This window comes from Nicotiana attenuata, chromosome 11 (genome assembly GCF_001879085.1).
Source record: "Nicotiana attenuata strain UT chromosome 11, NIATTr2, whole genome shotgun sequence".
Taxonomy (NCBI): Eukaryota; Viridiplantae; Streptophyta; class Magnoliopsida; order Solanales; family Solanaceae; genus Nicotiana; species Nicotiana attenuata.
The window spans coordinates 48,355,749-48,380,001 of NC_031999.1; the positions used below are offsets into that span (position 1 = coordinate 48,355,749).

At 41.9% G+C, this 24,253-nt stretch overlaps 1 pseudogene; it reads left to right on the forward strand.

Moving 5' to 3' along the window:
- On the forward strand, nucleotides 14,551–19,381 carry LOC109234869 (annotated as a pseudogene).

Below are 24,253 nucleotides of genomic sequence, written 5' to 3' on the forward strand. Positions count from 1 at the left end.
TGCGTTGCCACCCAGCTTATCAGCCGTGCATCCAGTTTTCCATGTATCCATGCTTCGGAGGTATCACGGCGATCCTACCCACGTGTTAGATTTCAGTACTGTCCAGTTGGACAAGGACTTATCCTATGAGGAGCAGCCGGTAGCTATTCTGGACCGGCAGGTTCGTCAGTTGAGATCCAAGAGTTTTCCTTCTGTTCGTGTTTAGTGGAGAGGTCAGCCTCCTGAGGCATCGACCTGGGAGTCCGAGTCTGATATGCGGAGCCATTATCCCCATCTTTTCCCCGACTCAAGTACTCCTTTCTTTTGTCCGTTCGAGGACGAACGGTTGTTTTAGAGGTGGAGAATGTGACGACCCAAAGGGGTCATCACTTGTATTCCTACTGCTTCTGTACTTCTGAGGCCCTGGAAACCTCATTTGGGGTTGCCTAGAGTTGTGTGCGCAGTCCGGATGCGTATCCGGAAAGCTTAAATATGAATTCTGTGTAAAAATTGATGAATTTTGATCTTAATATGATTAAAGTTGACTTTGGTCAACGTTTTGGGCAAACGGACCCGGACCCGTGATTCGACGGTCCCGGAGGGTCCGTAGGAAAACATGGGACTTGGGTGTATGCCTGGAATCAATTCCGAGGTCCCAAGTCCGAGAAATAACTTTTTATGTGAAATTGTTTTCTAAAAATAATTAAGGAATTGGAAAGTGAATTTTGATTAAAAGACTGTGGTATCGGGCTCGTATTTTGGTTCCGCCCGGTACAAGTCTTATATATGGTTTAAGTACTTGCTGCAAAGTTTGGTTGAATTTGGACGTCGTTTGACGTGTTTCGGACTTAAAACTCTAAACTTGATGTTTTATGAAAAATTGGGAGGAAATCAGGGGTCTTGAGACCTAATTTGATGTTTATGATGTTGTTTGGGCGATTTGATCGCACGGATGAGTCCGTAGGATGATTTTGAGTTTATATGTATGTTCGGTTTGGAGCCCCATGGGCTCGGGTGAGTTTTGAGTAGGTCCCGGAAGGTCTTAGGCTAGATATATCAGATGGTTGCAGGTTCAGGGAGTTGCAGGCCCCTAGCTCGCCCGCGGTCGATTCCGCGCGGTCCGCGCTGGAAGCCGCACGGCCGCGGTCGCCTTAGCGCGGTCCATGTGGCTATGTTCAGAGAGCCAGTATTTCCAGGTTAACCAGCGCGGCCGCGTTCCAAATCAGTGCGGTCCGCACTGGAAGATTCAGAGAGGGGGGGAGGGGGGGGTTGGTCCATTCCCTCAGCGCGGCCGCGTGCCAAATTAGTGCGGTCCGCACTGGGTGGGTTCAGAGAGTGTGAAATTCCAGCTCCTCAGCGCGGCCGCGGTGCACTTTTGTGCGGTCCACGCTGAGTCTTCAGAAGGGTATATAAGGTCGGGATTTTCAGTTATTTTTCACTTTTTAAAAACCCAAAACGCAAGAGGTGATTTTCCAAACAATTCTTCTTCTCCAAAACGATTGGTGAGTGATTTCTAACTCATTTTCTTTACTCCTTAACATCTTTAAACATAATTTCAAACTTCAAAACAAAGATTTTAATGGGAAAATTGGGAATTTAGGGTGGAACCTAGGTTTTCTAAAATTGGGGGTTTTGGACCTCAATTCGAGGTGCGATTCCAAAATAACTTACATATTTGGGTTCATGGGGGAATGGGTAATCGGGATTTGGTTCGAACCTCAGGTTTTGACCACGTGGGCCCGGGGGCATTTTGGGAATTTTTGAGTAAAACTTTGGGAAATTCATTTTCATGCATTCAAATTGATTCGATTAGCATTTGTTGATACATTCAAGTAATTTGTGACTAGATTCGAGCGGTTTGGTGGAGAATTCGAAGGGTAAAGCTATACTAGAGGCTTGAGTTGAGTTTGGAGCATTTGAGGTAAGTGTTTGGTTTAACCCTAGCTTGAGGGAATGGGGTAGTGTCTTATTGGTTAATTGCTATTTGTCGAGTACGGTGTATAGGCATGGTGACGAGTATTTATACATTGGTATCGAGCATGACCGTGAGTCCTAATTTGCTAAATTATCGAATTTGTAATTGTTATTTATGAGGAATTGGTTGGAAATCCTTAACACTGAGCCAGTAATTGTTGAGACTAAGAGTGGATGTAATTGGTTGAGTAGAGATTGAATGAGTTTGGTCATAGCTGGTTCTCCCTTGCCGGGATAGTTTATTATATTACGTTGCTCCCTTGCCGGGATAGTTTATTATATTGCATTGCTCCCTTGCCGGGATAGTTATTATAACATCTTTCTCCCTTGCCGGGATTATGTTGTGTATTGTGTGAAAGAAATGGGATCGTGTGGCACGCCGACCATGAGTTATTATGAAATGGGATCGTGTGGCACGCCGACCACGAGTTATTATGAAACGGGATTGTGTGGCACGCCAACCACGAGTTATTATAAAATGGGATCGTGTGGCACGCCGACCACGAGTTATTATGAAATGGGATCGTGTGGCACGCCGACCACGAGTTATTATGAAATGGGAACGTGTGGCACGCCGACCACGTGACATTATTGTAATGGGAGCGTGTGGTACGCCTACCACGTGATGTAAGAAAATGGGATCGTGTTGCACGCCTGCAAATGAGAGGAAATTGAAATAAGTGAAAGTGGTCTGTTTTCCTTTATTCTGTGTTAGAAGAAATCAGATGTAGTTTCTTCTGTAAATCCTGATATTCTGTTTTATCTGCTTCCCCATAAGTATGTTTCTCCCTCCCAGCTTTAATTGCTTACTTTCTGCTATTATTTTGTTGTACTTGTATATATATATCTGCACAGATTTATTTGGTGGTCTGGTCTAGCCTCGTCACTACTTTGCCGGGGTTAGGCTAGGCACTTACCAGCATATGGGGTCGGTTGTGCTGATGCTACACTCTGTGCCTCTTTTTGCACAGATCACAGTACCGGAGCAGCAGCTTTTGGACACCAGTAGGAGCATTTGGGAGCTGACTTCAGTCCAGAGATCCCGAGGTAGCCTTGCTGACGTCCGCATGGCCAGGAGTCTCTTCTATCCTTATTTCGTTTGTTGTCCTTGTAGTGGAACAAACAGTATAGCATTTTATTCAGACTCTGTTTTTAGTATTCTATAAACGTTCGTGAGTTAGTGACTCCAGTCTTGGGTAGAGGTTGTAATGGAATTTCCGCACTTGTTTTCAGTTCATTTATGTTTAAGACTTCCACTTTTATATTAATTGTCTCGTTGTCTCAATATTATCGATGTTTGCCTAAGAATGTATATAGTTGATTGGCTTGCCTAGCTCCTATTAGTAGGCGCCATCACGACTCCTGAGGGTGGGAAATCCGGGTCGTGACATTACCGGTGTAGTTATCACGTGCTTATTATGTCTTGTTGTTTTGTTGAGGTTATCGTGCTTCTTGGTTTTTCTGTGACCCTTATTATATACTTGTTATTCCCTTGCCGGGACGTTATTACTTATGATATTGTTTCCCTTGCCGGGATATTGTTGTTATACTATTGTTCCCTTGCCGGGATGTTATTGTTTATGATATTGTCTCCCTTGCCGGGATGTTATTGTTATACTCTTGTTCCCTTGCCGGGATTCTTTTATGATTGATGATTATCTCTAAATGGGATCGGGTTGCACGCCTGCAACATGATATATGAAATAGGAGCGGGTTGTACGCCTGCAACAAGATATCTAAAATGGGAGCGGGTTGCACTCCTGCAACGAGATATATGAAATGGGATCGGGTTGCACGACTGCAACGAGATATATAAAATGAGAGTGGGTTTCACGCCTGCAACGAGATATATGAAATGGGATCGGGTTGCACGCCTGTAACGAGATATATGAAATGGGAGTGGGTTGTACGCCTGCAACGAGATATATGAAATGGGAGCGGGTTGCACACCTGCAACGAGATATGTGAAATGGCATTGGGTTGCACGCCTGCAACAAGATATGAAATGAAAGTGAAATTCTATGTTTGTTTTCCTTATCCTTGTTAGTAATTGGATTTTGGTGTCGTGCACTTTCTGTTTGCTATGTTTATTTGTTGTTACCAATTCAAGTGTTTTAACTGTTCAGATTCCTTTACCGCTGTGATCCTTTGTGAAAGAACCCCATCATGTTTTCAGTACTTTGCTGTATTTATATACATATTTTTCAATACTTCAAATTTCATTAATTGTTTCATCTTCAATTCATTTAGTTACTCAATTAAATTTCCTTAAATCGTCTGAGGTTGTATTTTACTTAAAAATGGAATTTCTACTAAGATAATTTATTAAATTTCTTGTTAAAGGTAATATTTCATTCGATGTTGTACTTTAATTGAAAATGGTACTTTCTTTAGTTAAAATAATTTTTAAAAATAACTTCATCTTTTCTTGCTGAGTTCCTAATTGGTTTAGAAGCTGTACTCCACTTATGTTATGTAAATCAGACTCCTTGAACATCTTAATTGTATTGGTTATAGACCCTATGAACCGAGTAACATGAGAACGTTGATGTGTAAAGTGAGATAGAAACCTGTGGGCACTAGGTGTCGGGTGTGCTAAAAAGTTTGGTAATTGAGGTTAAGATATGAGACATTGAGTTTGAGATGGCTGAAAATTGTGCATCAGAAACGATATGATTTATTGAGCTGGCATCGCCTTCCTTGTTTGAGTACATTTTTCTTTACTTGTCTGTGTTCCAGCTATGTTGGTGTTAATTTATCTGGTTATCTTCGTTTCCACCCATGTTCCTCTTTCTTGTTTCTACTGATTGTAGTTTGTTCTTTCCCTGCTGTTGATATTACTATGTCATTTTTAGATTGATAGTTTATTATCAAATTATGTTCAATTTATTTGACCAGTAGGTGTCTGGACTGTTCCTCGTCACTACCCCACCGAGGTTAGTCTTGATACTTACTGGGCACCGTCGTGGTGTGCTCATACTACACTTTTGTACATTTTTATGTACAGATTCAGGTATTTGATCGGCAGTAGCTGTACGGGTCGTTGTGATGGAGACTCAAGGTAAACCTGCTAATGCGTTCGCAGGCCTCGGAGTCACCTTCATTTGTACTTCTTTCCATTTGTTCCTTTTGTTTCGGAGCAGTGATGTATTTATTTTGTATAACTACTCTTAGAAAGGCTTGTGACTTGTACCACCGGTTTTGGGAATTGTAAATTGCTAAGAGTTATTCAGATTAAAGTTAGCAAATATAAATGTTATCTCAGTTAATGTTAGGCTTACCTAGTTTAGAGACTAGGTGTCATCACGACTCCTTCGGAGGGATTTTTGGGCCGTGACACTATAGAATATAATTCTTTTAAATGATATTTATTTAAAATAAATAAGGTGTTAACCTTTGCTATAGGAGGTAAATTTCCAATATTAAATCGCTCACTTCCCTCAACATAACCCCTATTTTGAGATATTTATATTTTTATGTACCATTGAATAACAATCAAGAGTGTGACCATACATATAAACATTTTCAGTTTGTAAACGGATCTGGCTTATAATCTATATTAGATTAGTTACATCGCTCCAAATCCTTTTCTTCAAGTTTTATGAGTAACAAATAGAAATTCTTTTTTCTAATTTAGCTTTTTATCTTCATTTGAATGTATAATTACATCTTTGTACAAAAATATCACAAGAACAGTTTTTTGCTGAAGTGCATAGTTGTCGTTCTTTTTTATTTGGACATTTTGATATTTTAACTTCACAATAGGATTTACACTTATAATATAATATGATATGATGAACATCCAAATAAAATATTCATATTAAATTGCGTTAATTATTTCTCATTCTCACCGCAATAACCCAAATAAAATATCCATGAAAGTAATGAAACCATTATCAATGAAATGCAACAAAGACATAAATAAGACCGATAAGAATTAATAATAGTAAATTTATACCTAAGTAGAAAGTATTCTATCAGTGATGTAGTGACTAGTATTGAGCATGTGAGAGTAAATGTTTAATGTGTAGGGTATTAGACTTATTAGTATTGAGCATATGAATAATAGACTAATGAGGTATAAAAGTTTCAAATTTTTGGATATTCAAAAATCCGAAGTAGCAAATTCAATATCCAATTAGGGGTGGCTCGACATACTATGGGGCCTAAGGCGAAAATAAAAAGTGAAGCCTTAATCTTTTTTTTAATTTTGTTTTATCTTATAGATCATTTGGTTGGAAAGAAGTTATCCCATGATTAATTATCCCGGGATTAGTTTTCATCTTTTCATGAGGATAAAAAATAAAATACAATCCCGAGATAACCAATTCCGGGATTAATTATCCGTAATTTTATCCCAACCAAACATGGAATAAACATTCTTAAATTTAATTTCGGGATTAATTATCCCTATCCCTCCTACCAAACGAGCCCTTATAATTTATCAAAATCTGAAGAAGTTATAATCAGTTTTAATTAATGTCAATGTCTTACCAATTTGTTTAATCTCTCTTGTGTTATCATGTTGAACTTTATTGATTTAGTTTTGAAAAACTTTTTCAGCCGAGGCAATTAATATAGAAATTATTAACGGTGATTGAATTAACACTTACCTGATTGAGTTTGCGAATTAGAGTATTCCTTTTCATATATAGTTTCTCTTAGCACTTTTAATTCTAAATATAAGTTAAAACAAATAATATTGTAGTTATAACAACTATGTGTGAAGAGTCAATCAATCTTTAGGATGAATTTTAATAGTTACTTATCAAAGTAGCTTGAAAAATATCTACAAAGGCACTCAAAGAATTAAGAAAAATTATTCTAAACTAACATTATAAGAAGATCAATTTAAGTTGGGACGAGTTAAAGAAAGGAAACAACTAGTAACTACTTTTAGCTATAACTATTTTAACCAAATAATTTAAAAATTCTATCAATAGTGCATAATTATTAAATATATTATTTATAGATTTTGGGGCCCTAAGTATTTTGGGGGCCTAAGGCCATTACCTTAGAAGCCTTAAGCTCCAGCCAATCCTGTATCCAATTCAAATTTTTAATATTAAATTCGAAATCTAATTCGTAATCCAAAATTTTCAAAAAAAAATTGATTGGATTTCGGATTCATCCAAACTATGCCTGCCCCTAATACCAAGTGATGTCTCTATGGAACAGGACTAATGTGATTTATTTGGGTAAAATACCAGTTATGTCCATTTATAAGTAGTTTATTACAAAAATTGGCCAATTCATAAAATATTACTAATATTAGCCAAATATTGCTTATATTATCCAATTAGCTATTTGTGACAAAAAAAATACTAATTTTTTGCTTTTTTTGAGTGAGTGTTATTAGAATAGACTGGGTACATCTTAAGGAGCTTGAATCTCAGTTTGGGATGATTTGGTGGAGTTTTGAGGTGGTTTGAATTGAAAATTCAAAGTAGAAGATGAACATGAAAAAAATGATATGTATATCACTTGTGTATCACATATGTATCAATGTGTATCACATGTATATCCATGTTGTGACGACCGCCAGTCGTCTCATGAGTTACCGCTCCGTTTTCCCCCATTTCTGCTTCTTTATGCTTTGTTATCCGTGTTTTGTGGTATCGGGTTGGTCGGATTGGTTTTAGTGAAGTTTGAGACACTTAGTCTCTTTTAAGGAAGTTTAAGTTGGAAAAGTCAACCGGATGTTGACTTATGTGTTAGAGGGCTCGGATGTGAGTTCCGATGGATCGGTTAGCTTTGGGAGGTGATTTATGGCTTAAGAGTGTGATCGGAATGGATTTTTGGAGGTTTGGAGTAGATTTAGGCTTGAATTGGCGAAGTTGATATTTTGGCGATTTTCGGTTGATAGGCGAGATTTTGATATAGGGGTCAGAATGGAATTCCGAGAGTTGCAGTAGCTTCATTATGTCATTTGGGATGTGTGTGCAAAATTTCAGGTCATTCGGACGTGGTTTGGTTGGGTTTTTGATCAAAAGCGGAATTCGGAAGATTTTTAGAAACTTAGGCTTGAATCCGAGGTGTTTTGGTTGATTTAGTGTTGTTTGAAGTGTTTTGATGATTGGAACAAGTTTGAATAAGGTTTTTGGATATGTTGGTGCCTTTGGTTGAGGTCCCGGGGGCCTCGGGTGAGTTTCAGATGGTCAATCGGACCATTTTGAAATTTAGAAGCTGCTGAAGTTTTGCTGTTGCTGGTGTTTTCGCACCTGCGGTTTGGGGACCGCAGGTGCAGCGCCGCATGTGCGGAAAGGGAGCCGCAGAAGCGGAATGTTGAGGGCTTACCAGGAACCGCAGATGCGGTGTGGGACCGCACCTGCGGAGGCGCAGGTGTGGATGGCCTATCGCAGCTGCGATTTTGGACTTTCAAGTGATTTCCGCAGATGCGGAGGAAGGACCGAGATGTGGTACCGCAGAAGCGGCTATAGTTCCGCAGATGCGAAATAACTGGGCAGTTGAATTAAAAGAGGTCCTTCGTGAATTTTGGGTTATTTCACCATTTTTGACTTCGGCTTGAGAGCTTTTGGATGATTTGGAAGGAGGAATTCAAGGGAACTTCGTTAAGGTAAGGATTCTGGACCTAAAACACAATTCTATGGTAGTATTTCATGAATTTAGGGCTGTAATTAAAGGAATTAAAGGGCAAAAATGGAGGATTAGGGCTTGAGTTTAAGAGGCCTTTAAATGGGGGTTTGAGGGGTCATTTGGACTCCGATTTTAGTATTTTTGATATGTATGAACTCGTGGGGAGATAAGGAATCCGTTGGTGTAAAAATTTTGTGAATTTCGAGACGTGGGCCCGGGGGTCAGGTTTTGGTAATTTCGGGATTTGTGCCCTTTATTGATTGTTTTCGCTTGGGCTTTGTTCCCTTAGTATATTTTGACGTCTTCGTTCTAATTTTGGATAGATTCGACGCGTGCGGAGGCCAATTCAAGGGGCAAGGGCGTCGCGAGCTAGAGATTTAGTCGGTTCGAGGTGAGTAATGATTGTAAATGATGTCCTGAGGGTTTGAAACCCCGGATTGCACATCGTAGTGCTATGTTGAGGTGAGACACACGCTAGATGACGAGCGTGGGGTCGTACACTATTGCGGATTGTGACTTGGTCCGTCCCGGTTGATGATTTTACCGTGTATTTGACTGAAACTTAATTGCTATCATTATGATTTGGGCTGAATGCCAACTATTTGAATCCTTCGGGGCTTTTTATTGATATTTCCTCATTGTTTTGATTTACTACTTGAACTCAGTCATGTTATTTTCCATTGTTTTACTACTCAGCCATTTTTACTCAGTTTTGAGACTTAAATGATATTTTAAATGATGTTTTGGGCTGAGAAACACTGTTTTACTATTGCCCGAGGGGCTTGTGAGGATTTTTGACTGAGTAAGGCCGAGGGCCTATGTTGTGAGGACACACTGTGAGCACGTGATTTTTGCCCTAAGCAATAATTCCCAAAATTTCAAACAAAACAATTTCTTTAGTATTTTGTAATTTTTCGTGAATTTGGTGGCATTTTTTGCTAATTGTTGCATTTTTATTCGTGCATTTTAATTCATATGAAAATACAAAAATATGCATTTTTGCATTTAGGATTTAATTTCACAATTTTAGTATTAATTAGGTATTAATTAGTTTTAGAACAAAATTTAAAGAAAATTGCAAAAAAAAATTTCTTTGCACTTTTAATTGTTAATTGTTGCACTTATCTTTAAATAAAGTTTTAAATAATTTTAGGAGTTAAATAGTTTAATTAGGTCTTTGTTTTGTTTTAGCATTTTATAAAATCAGAAAAAATATAAATACAAAAATGAAAGCAAAACAAAAATGAAAAAGGGGGACAATTAAAATAAAAGAAAGTGGGGCTTGATAACAAGACCAAAATTGGGCCAAAATGGCTTAGCCCAAATTAAAAACCCCCCAGATCCGCCTGTTAGCCCAAAACCCACACCATTAACCCGATCCAGGTCCGACCCCCCCCCCCCCCCCTCCTAAACGACGTCGTTTAGTAACTTTCAATCAGGACCGTCGAGGTTTTTTCATCTAACGGTCCTGAATCCTAGGTTAATAAGTATATATATGTCCAAACCCCACCCCACCCCTATCCGGTCATCTCTCTCACCCCCTGTATACACCACCACTCCGCCTCCGTTCTCCGCCGTCAGTCGCCAGCCGGAAATCGTCTCCGCCGGTGGCGATTGTCCAATCCACCTCAAATTTACACCGCTTACTCCCCGTAATCTCCTCTTTCCAAACCCCAAACCCCCATGTCTCAAATCCCCTCCCTTCTCCTCGAATCTTTGAATCTGTGGACGCCGCCTCCGCGCCCACGGCGGCGAAGCTCCAAACCACTCCAAAAATACACCCCTTATTCCTCTCGTTTTCCTCTTTCCAACCCCCAAAACCGCTTTCCCCAAATCCTAGCCAAACTTTTCGAATCCTCAATCGAAAATCAGACCAAAACGGTAACTCATCCAAAGTCAGCCAAATTAGCACCAAATCATCCCCTCTCTTCCCTCATCCCAAATTTCCACTTGGTTTCCATCGAGTATCTCTGGAATTGTTTAGATGCACAATTGTTTTAAATTTTATTGAGATGAGCATAAAAGGTGTGCATGAATAAACGTGGAACGGCTCCAATATTTGCGAGCCTGAATGCTGAAGCTGGGCCTGAATGAGGTCTGTCCGCAGCCCAATTCGAGTTTTGACTATGTGTTGTTCTTGCTGGGCTAAGCTTGAGGCCCAAGGGAGTCACTGAAATTCTGAATAAAAATCAAATACTTAAGTATATTAGTTCTAGAACAATACAAACCAAGTAGGCCCTGTAGAGACAACTTGGGTAGAAAACTGTAATTTGCTTTAGGATTGGCTTTTAAATAATAAAAGAGGGTAGCCCCGCCAAATAAAACACATAAATGGCGGGGCCCTCGATAATTGTTTATGCTAAAATACTTAGACTTCGAGATGGCCAGTTTAGCGAATTTCACGGCCTTTTCCAAAGATAATAACGCGATAGTCTCTTTAGGCACGCAATTTAAATAATTTTACCTTCCTAAATACGGGTGCACATTTATGTGACCCAAATCCAAATTCCAACGGAGTTGAAATGTGTCAAAAGCCACGGGTGCATTTATGTGACGTGGTTCGAGACGTGTTTTCACGACGTTGCAATTCTCTTTAAAAATTAATAATAAAGCGATTAAAATAAAAGGCATATAGGTTAGAATATGTTTTCAAATCAGATAAAAGCAAATACAACAGTTGAGCGACCGTGCTAGAACCACGGAATCCGGGAATGCCTAATACCTTCTCCCGGGTTAACAGAATTCCTTACTCAGAGTTCTGGTTCGGGGACTGTTAACAGAGTCATAATTTCCTCGGATCGGGATTCAAACGGTGACTTGGGACACCATTAATCTCCCAAGTGACGACTCTAAACATCAAATAAATAATCCTATTTCGAATAATGTCACTTTAAATGGAAAAACTCCCTTATACATTATCCTTCGGGGTAGGTGTGTAAAAAAGGAGGTGTGACAGCTCTGGCGACTCTGCTGGGGACAAGAACCCAGAACTTTGGTTCAGGGTTTAGAATTCGAGCTTAGATATATTGTTGTATTTGGCTTTATCTGATTTTTCTTCATGTTTCATGCTAAATGTGCAAAATGTTGCTTTTTACCGCTTTGATATTATCTGGATTGTATACAAACTGTGACGAAACCCTTCTCTTCTCACCTCCGGGGATGTGCTTACTGGTTGAGACTCCCTATTCTGTTAGTGTCAATACCCTGGAATAAGAAAGAGGCCGGACAAGTTACTAAGCCGGATGGCCCTTTGATTCCCGGTACGTAGCCCCCTCCTCGACTCGAGTTGTCCGCTCGGGTACACAGTCTAGAACACATACCCAGGTTTTGAACCTAGAAGAACTTGACTTCATACCGGATCCCTAGTAGGAACGCTTATCTGCATCACGTGCATTTTGACTTAGGGGACTCAACACAGGGGTTGGGTCCGTCTAGGACAGGTGTACCCGGAATAATGGACCATCCTGATGCATCCTACTTGTGCATTTATCTATTTTGGACTCGCATGCTGACCGGCTTTGAATATCTGGAAAATTGAAAAACAAAAAGGGGAAAAGAGAAAATAGTAGTGTGGAGAGTTAATTACCTATATTAGAAAAACCAATGTCCAAGTAGTGCCGAAATGCTGCCGAATTTTGAGAAAATGAAAAAAAGAAGAAAAGTTCTTTTTACGTTTGCCAATGGAAAAGAAAAACAAAAAGAGTTTTATTTTCAAATTAGTTTATTTTATTTGCCACTGAAAAGAAAATATAAAAAAAAAAGACTCTTGCTTTCAGAAATAGTGTATTTGCCAAAAACAAAAAGGGTCTTGTTTTCAAAATAGTTAGATTTATTTGCCCGACCTACGCTGGTTTGATTCTCACCGGGTGTGAGATACGTAGGCAACCCACGTCGGGTCCAACCTCCCCTTTTTCAAAAATAGCCAAAACATGCCAACATTTTTAATTTCATCATGAATAAGTCGGGTGCCGCCATTCTTGTTTAAAATAAGCCGAATGTCCCCAAAAAGGGCGCCGGAAGACTGTTTTGCAAGAACAGCCACCCTGAGTCATTTTCTAACGGTTAGCAGGCACAGCCTTAAAATCTTCTTTATGAAGTGCTGAAAGGCCGTATCCGCAATACCGGCTGTTTGTTTAAATTGGCAATTTGAACATAGATTGTGCCGTTTTTCTCTTTTAGGTCAAAATAAGTGATTAAAATCACCTTAATAAATGTGCAGGATGAGCACGACTCAGAATGAATTATTTTCAATCATGCATAAAATCCCTTTGGAGTTACGTCTGTGGTGGAATGATTTAGGCGGAGAAGGGCAAGCTGCAGTCAAGAAACATTTGAAAGGACTTACCGGTTTGCTCGATATTGTGCCTCGGGGAGATATTATTAGAGCACTGGTTACATGTTGGGACCCAGCACATAATGTGTTCCATTTTTCGGACTTTGAGCTTACCCCGACATTGGAGGAAATAGCTGGCTACATTGGAAAGGATGAGGTTCCGTTGAGGCACAAATACTTGGTCGCCCCCAGAGTTGTAGCCGTGCACAGATTTCTAGACTCTTTGAAGATAGTCAGAACTGTCCATAACACAGATCTGGCAAATGGTTTTTGTACTTTGAGCTTCATATATCATCGATATGGCCATATCGGGGGGTTCAACAACCCAGAAAGTAAGATATGTAGCAAAGGAAACCGCCAGAAGTGGGAGGAGCATCGACGTTTCGCCTTCATGGTAGCTTTCCTGGGGCTTTTAGTATTTCCAAGGAAGGATGGGAATATTGACATAAAAATAGCTGAGGTCGTCAGCACGTTAATTACTCAAGCCAAAAGTACACTTGCACCTATGATATTGGCCGACATCTTCCGTGCTCTTACAGCCTGCAAGGCCGGGGAAGCTTCCTTCGAGGGGTGCAGTCTATTGTTACAAATGTGGATGATCGAGCATCTGTGTCATCGTCCTCAGTTTTTGAGCTACGGGTCTCCAGAAAAAACATGCATAGAAGAGTTTTACACAAGGATTAAAGGGGCAGAATTGCCAGAAGGAGTCACGGGTTGGGCAACATATTTTCGGTCCCTCACTGCTAGCCAAATAGAGTGGACACTGGGATGGTTACCCGTTGATGAAATCGTATACATGCCGGCAGCCCGACCACATTTCCTTCTGATGGGGCTTAGAAGCATTCAGCCTTACGCCCCGTATCGAGTGTTGAGGCAGCTGGGGAGATGCCAGATAGTACCCAAGGATGATGATCTTAGTTTGCAAGTGGTTGAGATTGGCCCTGATGGCCTGTTTCTGGAAGCAATGGTCCGCCAAGTCTGGAGCGAATGTCAATATTTGACGGCAAACACTTGTGTTCGAGATCGAGCCAAAGGAGAAGTGTCGCCTGATTATCAGGCTTGGTATAGAAGGGACGTTGCATTCGGAAGACCGGCCAAACGACCGCACATCCAGGAATTTGTTGAATCATCACGAGAANGATTTATTGCTCTTAAACATGGTGGATTTCGACGTTATATTAGGGATGGATTGGTTGTCCCCGTATCATGCTATCTTGGATTGTCACGCCAAGACCGTGACCTTGGCTTTACCAGATTTGCCCCGTTTGGAGTGGCGAGGGACCCCAGGTCATGCCACTCGCAGTGTTATCTCATATGTGAAGGCTCGACGCATGGTCGAGAAGGGGTGTTTAGCTTATCTGGCGTATGTTCGCGATTCCAGCGCAGAGGTCCCTTCTATTGATTATGTTCCTATTTTACGGGAGTTCCCCGAGGTTTTCCCTTCAGACCTGCCGGGTATGCCGCCCGACAGGGATATCGATTTTTGTATTGATTTGGCTCCGGGCACTCAGCCCATTTCCATTCCGCCGTATCGCATGGCCCCGCCAGAGTTGAAAGAGTTAAAGGATCAGTTGCAGGATTTGCTTGAGAAGGGTTTCATTAGACCCAGCGTTTCGCCTTGGGGTGCACCGGTGTTATTTGTGAAGAAAAAGGATGGTTCGATGAGGATGTGCATTGATTACCGGCAATTGAACAAAGTGACGATAAAGAACAAGTATCCACTGCCGAGGATTGACGATTTGTTCGACCAGCTTCAGGGTGTAAAGGTGTTTTCAAAGATAGACTTGAGATCTGGCTACCATCAGTTGAGGATTAGGGCATCCGATGTCCCTAAGACAGCATTCCGCACTCAGTACGGGCATTATGAGTTCCTGGTCATGTCGTTGGGTTGACCAATGCCCCAGCAGCATTCATGGAGTTGATAAACCGAGTGTTCAGGCCATATTTGGACATGTTTGTGATAGTCTTTATTGATGATATTTTGGTGTACTCCCGCAGCCAGGAGGAGCACGAGCAGCACCTCAGAGTGGTTCTTCAGACTCTGAGGGATATTCAGTTATATGCTAAGTTCTCCAAGTGTGAGTTCTGGCTGAGTTCAGTAGCATTTCTGGGTCACGTTGTATCAGCAGAGGGTATTCAGGTGGACCCGAAGAAGATAGAGGCAGTCAAGAACTGGCCTCGACCGGCATGAGCTACAGAGATTCGGAGTTTCTTGGGTTTAGCAGGCTACTACCGTCGGTTTGTGGAGGGGTTTTCGTCTATTGCAGCCCCGATGACCAGGTTGGCCCAGAAGGGTGGCCAGTTCAGATGGTCGAATGAGTGTGAGGCGAGCTTTCAGAAGCTCAAGTCAGCTCTGACTACGGCACCGGTATTGGTTTTGCCCACAGGTTCAGGGCCTTATACAGTCTATTGTGATGCTTCCGTATTGGACTTGGTGCAGTATTGATGCAGGATGGCAGAGTCATAGCCTATGCTTCGAGGCAGTTGAAGATCCACGAGAAGAATTATCCGGTTCATGATCTAGAGTTGGCAGCCATTGTTCACGCTTTGAAGATTTGGAGGCATTATCTATATGGTGTGACGTGTGATGTGTACACTGATCACAAGAGTCTTCAATATTTGTTCAAGCAAAAGGAGTTGAATTTGAGGCAGAGGAGGTGGTTGGAGTTATTGAAAGATTATGATGTTACTATTTTGTACCACCCGGGGAAAGCCAATGTGGTGGCCGATGCATTGAGTAGGAAGTCCGCCAGCATGGGTAGTCTTACTTATATTCCGGTCAGCCAGAGACCGCTTGCTTTGGATATTCAGGCCTTGGCCAATCGATTTGTGAGGTTGGACATTTCTGAGCCTAGTAGAGTGTTAGCTTGCACGGTTGCTCGTTCTTCATTATTGGAGCGTATCCGTGATCGGCAGTTTGATGATCCCCATTTGTGTGTCCTGAGAGACATGGTGCAGCGTGGAGGTGCCAAGAATGTGACCTTAGATGATGATGGTGTCTTGAGACTACAGGGGCGAGTTTGTGTGCCCAATGTTGATGGGATTCGAGATTTGATCTTAGCGGAGGCCCATAGTTCCCGGTATTCTATTCACTCGGGCGCTGCGAAGATGTATCAGGACTTGCGGCAGCATTATAGGTGGCGTAGGATGAAGAAGGATATTGTTGCATATGTGGCTCGATATTTGAACTATCAGCAGGTTAAGTACAAGCATCAGAGGCCTAGTGGACTGTTTCAGAGGATTGAGCTTCCCGAGTGGAAGTGGGAGAGGGTTACTATGGATTTTGTTACTGGACTCCCGTTGACCCGGAAGAAGTTTGATGCGATTTGGGTCATTGTTGATAGGCTGACGAAGTCAGCGCATTTTGTTCCTGTTGCAACCACTTATTCATCCGAGAGGTTAGCTGAGATCTACATCAGAGAGATTGTTCGCCCTCATGGTGTGCCGGTATCTATCATCTCGGACCGGGGTACGCAGTTTACCTCGCGTTTCTGGGGTGCAGTTTAGCGAGAGTTGGGCACACGGGTTGAGTTGAGCACAACATTCCATCCTCAGACGGACGGACAGTCCGAGCGAACTATTCAGATATTGGAGGATATGCTCCGAGCCTGTGTCATCGATTTTGGAGGCTCGTGGGACCAGTTTTTGCCTTTAGCAGAGTTCGCCTACAACAACATCTACCAGTCCAGCATTCAGATGGCTCCATATGAGGCGTTGTATGGTAGGCGGTGTCGATCTCCGGTTGGGTGGTTTGAGCCGGGAGAGGCTCGGTTATTGGGTACAGATTTAGTTCAGGAGGCCTTGGATAAGGTTAAGATCATTCAGGTTAGGCTTCGTTCGGCTCAGTCGCGGCAAAAGAGTTATGCAGATCGTAAGGTTCGAGATGTAGCTTTCATGGTTGGTGAGCGAGTATTGCTCCGAGTGTCGCCTATGAAGGGCGTGATGAGATTTGGGAAGAAGGGCAAGCTTATCCCTAGGGTCATTGGTCCATTTGAGATTCTCGACCGTGTGGGAGAGGTGGCTTATAGGATTGCCTTGTCGCCTAGCTTGTCAGTCGTGCATCAAGTTTTTCATGTGTCCATGCTTCGGAGGTATCACGGCGATCCAACCCACGTGTTAGATTTCAGCACTGTCCATTTGGACAAGGACCTGTCTTATGAGGAGGAGCCGGTGGCTATTCTAGACCGGCAGGTTCGACAGTTGAGATCGAAGAGTTTTCCTTCAGTACGAGTCCAGTGGAGAGGTCAGCCCCCTGAGGCATCGACCTGGGAGTTCGAGTCCGATATGCGGAGCCGTTATCCTCATCTATTTCCCGACTCAGGTACTTCTTTCTTTTGTCCGTTCGAGGACGAACGGTTATTTTAGAGGTGGAGAATGTGACGACCCAAAGGGTCATCACCTGTTTTCTCACTCATTCTGTGTCTCCGAGGCCTTGAAAACCTCATTTAGGCTTGCCTTGATTTACGTGCGCAGTCCGGGCGCGTAGCCGGAAAGCTTAAATATAAATTCTGTGTAAAAATTGATGAATTTTGATATTAATATGAATAAAGTTGACTTTGGTCAACATTTTGGGTAAACGGACTCGGACCCGTGATTGGACGGTCCCGGAGGGTCCGTAGGAAAATATGGGACTCGGGCGTATACCCGGAATCGAAATCCGAGGTCCCGAGCCCGAGAAATGAATTTTTAAAGGAAATTGTTTTTCTGAAAATTTTATGGAAATTTGAAATGAAAATGGTTTAGAAAGTGTTGGTATCGGGCCCGTATTTTGGTTCCGGCGCCCGGTATAGGTCTTATATGTGGTTTAAGCGCTTCCTGTGAAATTTGGTTGGAATCGGACGTCATTTGACGTGTTTCGGACCTGAATATCTAAAAATGAAAGTTTATGAAGTTTGATGAAAAAGTGATAATTTTGAGGTTTAATTCATTGATTTTGATGTTATTTTGGCGATTTGATCGCACGGATAATTTCGTATGATGGTGTTGAGTTAGTTCATGTGTTTGGTTAGGAGCCCCGAGGGCTCGGGTATGATTCCGATGTGTTCCGGGGTTGTTTTAGCCTTAAGAAAAGTTGCAGAATCTGTTGTCTGCTGGTGTCCAGGTATTTTGTTCTACGCGATCGCATAGCTAAGTCCGCGATCGCATAGTGTAATTTTCAGGGATTCTATTTTTGTGCTACGCGATAGCATACTTCATTCGGCGATCGCGAAGAGTTAAACTTGAGAGGTCCATTTTTGTTCTACGCGATCGCACTGTCTCCTCTGCGATCGCAATGTGTTAGCCCCCCTTGCCTTCCTTTTCTTCTATGCGATCGCATGATATTGTACGCGATCGCAGTGCTCAGCCTCATTTACTCTATGCGATCGCATCCCTTTGTCCGCGATCGCGTAGGCCAAATCCTCCCAGTTATTTTTAAAAGTCTAGAACAGTAGCTATACGGGATTTTCATAAAATTTCATAACTTCTTCTTCTCCACACCTCTTGGGGCGATTTTTGAAGGGCTTCTTCACCATAATCTCTTAGGTAAGTAATCTTTAACTCATTTTCTTCAAATTCCGTTAACACCCATTAGATTTCTAGGCTTAAAACATGTAACTTAGGGTAGAAATTGGGGGGAAATGGGTAGAGTTAGGGCTTTTCAATTTTCTTTGATTTAGACCTCGTTTTGGGGTCGAATTTGAAAACAAATTGTATATCCGGGATCGTGGGGAATGGGTGATATGAATTTGGTCCGAACCTCGAGTTTTGACCAAGCGGGCCCGGGGTCGATTTTGGAATTTTTGGAAGAAAGGTTGGGAATCTATATTTAGGCATTGGGTTTGATTTGTTTAGCTATTATTGATATTATAAAGTCGTTATTTCATAGATTTGATTGAGTTGGAGCCGAATTCGAGAGGGAAGGCGGTCGTTGTGGATTGATTTAGCTGTGGAAGTTGAGGTAAGTGTTTGGTTTAACCCTAGCTTAAGGGAATAGGAGTTGAGTCTTGTTTGCTATTTGCCAATTGATTGAGTACGGTGTATAGGTATGGTGACGAGTATCTATACACTGGTGTCTAGCATGACCGTGAGTCCGTATATTGTGTTTATTCCTATTTTGTTGTCACTCTTCCTCGTGTAATTGATGAACTCTATATAATGTGAAGAGTATGAGAAGGAATTGTGATTGTGAACCCTTTGGAGCGTTGGCTCGAATGATAAAGTAATTACTGAGTAAGAAAAGAAAGAAAGAGAAAGAAATGTGATTATTCCCTTGCCAGGATGTGAGAGTTATTATTGTTGTTCCCTTGCCGGGATGTGAAAGTTATTATTATTGTTTTTGTAGCTGGATTACCCCTGGGCTAACTTAACTTGAATCTGTTCTCTTTAGTTTGCCAGGCACCTCCCGTCCTTTTTGGGTATTTTGGAGAAACAAATGCTGCTGGAAAAAAAGATGCGGCACAAACCCATTTTGAACCTATTGGTCCTAGTATCATAGGCGACCGAACGGCCGCCCCCTAATTGCCGGGATGTGAAAGTTATTGTTGTTGTTTCCCTTGCCGGGACTTCTATTACTGTTTGTCTATACCCTCTCCCCATTGTTTGTGATTGTTGTTTGAGTGAGGACGAGTGTTAAAGCACGAAGGGTGATGCCGTGCACGAATGTCATATAAATACTAATGCACGAAGGAACATTCCGTGCCCTGATTTGATTACAAATGCATGAAGGAACATTCCGTGCCATGATATGAGTGTTTAAGCACGAAGGGTCATTCCGTGCCATCATTTTGTGAGGTAAAGCACGAAGGGTGATGCCGTGCACTTGATATGATTGTTTGGGTGAGAATGAGAGTAAAAGCACGAAGGATGGTGCGGTGCAACTGTTGATTTCCTACTATCGTTGCTATTGTAGTTGTACTGTTTCATTCCTCAATTATTGAATTTATACTTGAACTGTTACAGCCCCTACAGCATGCTCCCCCCTCCCCCTTGACTGGTTAATTTCTGTATACCTTTATATTGCATACATATATATTGAACTGCATAGGTTTGTTTGGTAGTTCGGTCTAGCCTCGTCACTGCTTCGCCGGGGTTAGTCCAGGCACTTACCAGCACATGGGGTCGGTTGTGCTGATGCTACACTCTGTGCATCTTTTTGCACAGATCACAGCGCCGGAGTAGCAGCTTTTGGACAGCAGTAGTTGATCGGGAGCTGACTTCAGTCCAGAGATTCCGAGGTAGCCTTGTTGACGTCCGCATGGCCCGGAGTCTCTTCTATCCTTATTTCATTTGTTGTCCTTGTACCGGAACAAACAATATTGTATTTTATTCAGACTCTGTTTTTAGTATTCCATAGACGTTCGTGGGTTAGTGACTCCAGTCTTGAGTTGAGGTTGTAATTGAATTTCCGCACTTGTTTTCAGTTCATTTATATTTAAAACTTCCGCTTTTATGTTAAATGTCTCATTGCCTTAGTATTTGTCGATGTTGCCAAAAAGGTTAATAATTAATTGGCTTGCCTAGCTCCTAATAGTAGGCGCCATCACGACTCCCGAGGGTGGGAAATCCGGGTCGTGACAATTATTTTTGGCCAAATAAAAATATTTAGCCTAAATAGTGCAGTTATATCCAAGTTTTATTATAAATTTTATTCGAAAAAAATTATCTAAAAAAGTAATATTCTTAAAAAGGTAAAAAAATATTTTATTTTTAAAAAAAAACCACATAGACAGAAAAATTCACGTGGCAGGCGAGTGCACCTACACTTTTTACCACATCAGCGTCTAGGGGGGTAATGACCCTCAAAAGGCCAAGTTGAGGAAGGTAATTAAGATCGGACATAGTTCGGGGAGGATACTAATAATCTGAGCCAAGTTTAGGGGTGGTTTAAGGTATTTAAATCACGCATATAAAAAGGGTAAATAGGAAATATAGCTCTTTTTAAATGACAAAATAGAAACAACAGAACCGGAACAAACAGAAATACACAGCATACATTACAAAAGAGGAAACGTGAAGATAATTCATACAATAGTGTATGTAACTTATGTATGGAAATATATAAGTTACATTCAATTTCAACATTAGTGTTCAATTAACGAGGTCATATAAATTTTGTGGCAATCTGAATTTATATATATATATAAACTTGATGAATTCTCACTAAAAATATTATTCTTTTAGGGGTCGTTTCGTAAGGTGTATAAGAATAGTATTGAATAGGGTGTATTAGTAATGTTGGGATTAATTATACTAGAATTAATTATGTTGGATTATTTCTTATCCACTATTTGACTTGGTGTATTAAAAATAACATAAATTGCATAGGGGTGTACACATACTTATCCGTGTATTAAAAATTATGGTATTATGTCCTTCGGGATGGCCCAGTTGGTTTGGAGGGGGTTATCCATAGTGATGACCTGGGATCGATCCACCCCCAATGTCTTCTAGGTCTGAGTCTGTCGCACAGGGCTTGCCTAGCGCGGTTTACATCCTTTGTGTGGTTTACAGGGTATAACACAGTGGGGGATTTACCTAGTGCGCACAGAGTGCTCACCCGATGGGCAGAGGCTGCGGTAGAGGCTGTAGCGGCAGCGGGTTTTGTTGGGATTCCAAAAAAAATATGGTATTACTAATGCCATGGTTTGCTATGTATTAGTTTTACATATGATAATACCAAATAGGGTGTATAACTAATACATTAGTTATACATGGGTTGAAAAATACTACTACTACAACAACAACCAGTAGGATCCCACTAGTGGGGTCTGGGGAGGATAGAGTGTACGCAGACCTTACACCTACCCTGGAGGGATAGAGAGGTTATTTTCCGGAGACCTCGGCTCAGAAAGAGTAGATCTGTAACAACAGAAACCTGAAAAATATTATCAGCATCGTAAAAGATAGTAAATAATTAGAAATGCCAAAATATGAAAGACATAAAAAATGTGAAACACGACAAAAACCGCTAGCAGTCCTAGACAAAACACTATCAAACTAGCCGACACAACGAGGAGAAATGCTCGACTATCCCCTAGCCTAAAACCTTAATGCTCGACCTCCACACCTTCCTATCAAGGGCCATGTCCTCGGAAATCTGAAGCCGCACCATGTTCTTCCTGATCACCTCTCCCTAATACTTCTTACACTGCTCTCTACCTCTTCTCGCACCTGCCAGAGCCAACCGCTCGCACCTCCTAACCGGGGCATCTAGACTTCTTCTCCACACGTGCCCGAACGATCTAAGCCTCACTTCCCACATCTTGTCATCCACGGGAGCAACACACACCCTCTACCGAATATCTTCATTCCTAATTTTATCCAGTATAGTATGCTCGTACATCTATCTTAACATCCTTATTTTGGCTACTTTCATCTTCTGGTATGTGAAATCTTGACTGGCCAACACTCAGCCCCATACAACATGGCTGGTCTAACCATCGCTCTATAGAACTTACCTTTAAGTTTAGGTGGCACATTCTCTTCACACATGACTCCAGACGCTAACCTCAATTTCATCCACCCAACCCTGATACGGTGCGTGACATCCCCGTCGATCTCCCCATCCCCTAGATAATAGACCCTAGGTACTTGAAGCTCTCTGTCTTAGGGACGACTTGTGAATCAAGCTGCACTTCCACGCCCGCTTCCCTCGACACCTCGCTGAACTTACACTCCAAATATTCCGTCTTGGTCATACTCAACTTGAAACCTTTAGACTCCAGGGCCTACTTCCATACCTCCAGTCTCTTGTTAACGTTGCCTTGCGTCTCATAATTCATAACTATATCATTAGCGAATAACATACACCATGGCACCTCCCCTTGAATATGGTATGTTAGTGCGTCCATCGCCAGGGCAAATAAGAACGGGCTGAGCGCAGATCCTTGGTGTAACCCCATAACCACCGGAAAAGACTCTGAGTCCCCTCCCACAGTCCTAACCCGAGTCTTAGCTCCATCATAGATATCTTTTATAGCCCTAATATAAGTTACCGGAATGCCTTTCACCTCCAGGCATCTCCAAAGAACGTCCCTAGGGACCTTGTCGCACCCCTTCTCTAGGTCAATAAATACCATGTGCAAATCCCTCTTCCTATCCCTGTACTGTTCCACCAACCTCCTAATGAGGTGGATAGTTTCCGTAGTAGAACGACCTAGTATGAAACCAAACTGGTTCTCTGATATAGACACTGCCTTCCTTACCCTCCCTTCCACCACCCTCTCCCAAACTTTTATGGTATGACTTAGTAACTTGATATCCCTATAGTTCTTACAATTCTGGATATCACATTTATTCGTGTACAGCAGAATCATCGTACTCCACCTCCACTCATCTGGCATCCTCTTCGTCCTGAAAATAACATTAAACAACCCAGTCAGCCACTCCAAGCCTAATCTACCCACATACCTCCAAAATTCTATTGGGACATCGTTTGGTACGATCGCTTTGCCCCGACTCATCTTACGCATCGCCTCCACGACCTCCTCAACCTTAATACGCCTATAGTACCTAAAGTCTTGGTTACTCTCGGAGTGCCCCAATTCCCCTAACACGATGTTTCAGTCCCCTTCCTCATTTTACAATCTATGAAAGTACGACTGCCATCTTCGCTTAATCTGGTTCTCTTCCATCAATACACGACATTCCTCGTCTTTGATGCACCTAACTTGATCCAGGTCACGAGCCTTCCTCTCTCTCGCTTTGGCCAGCCGAAATAACTTCTTGTCCCCACCGTTGGCCCCCAGTTCCTCATTCAACCGACTAAACGCAGTAGTCTTAGCCTCTGTGACCGCTAATTTCACATCCCTCCTAGATTTCTTATATCTTTCTTTGTTCGCTCTTCTCTGCTCCTCGTCGGTGTTCTCCACTAACTTAAGGTATGCCGCTTTCCTTGCTTCCACTTTACCCCGGACCACGTCATTCCACTACCAGTCGCCTCGGTACCCGCTAGAGTAGCCTTTCGAGACCCCTAATACCTCTCTCGTCACCTCCCTTATACAGTCTGTCGTTGTCGTCCACATAACGCTAGCATCCTCACCACCCTTCCATGCTCCCATAGCCATTAACCGCCTCTCCAACTCCTGCATATTATCCTTAGTCAAAACTCCCCACCTGATCCTCGGTTGACCTCGTACAAACCTCTTCTTCCTCTTTGTCAAGACACCAACGTCCATCACCAGGAGGCTATGTTGTGTCGCGAGATTCTCACTCGGGATCACCTTACAATCCTCGCACAACTCCTTATAAAGAATTAATGAAAAACACTACCAAATAAAGAATCAATAATACCTGTTATAAATAAAATTATATTTAAGGTGAATGTCTATATTTTAGAGAGATTTTAGGGATTATTACTTGGTGGCTAAGTCACTCTTTTCCTATAAATAG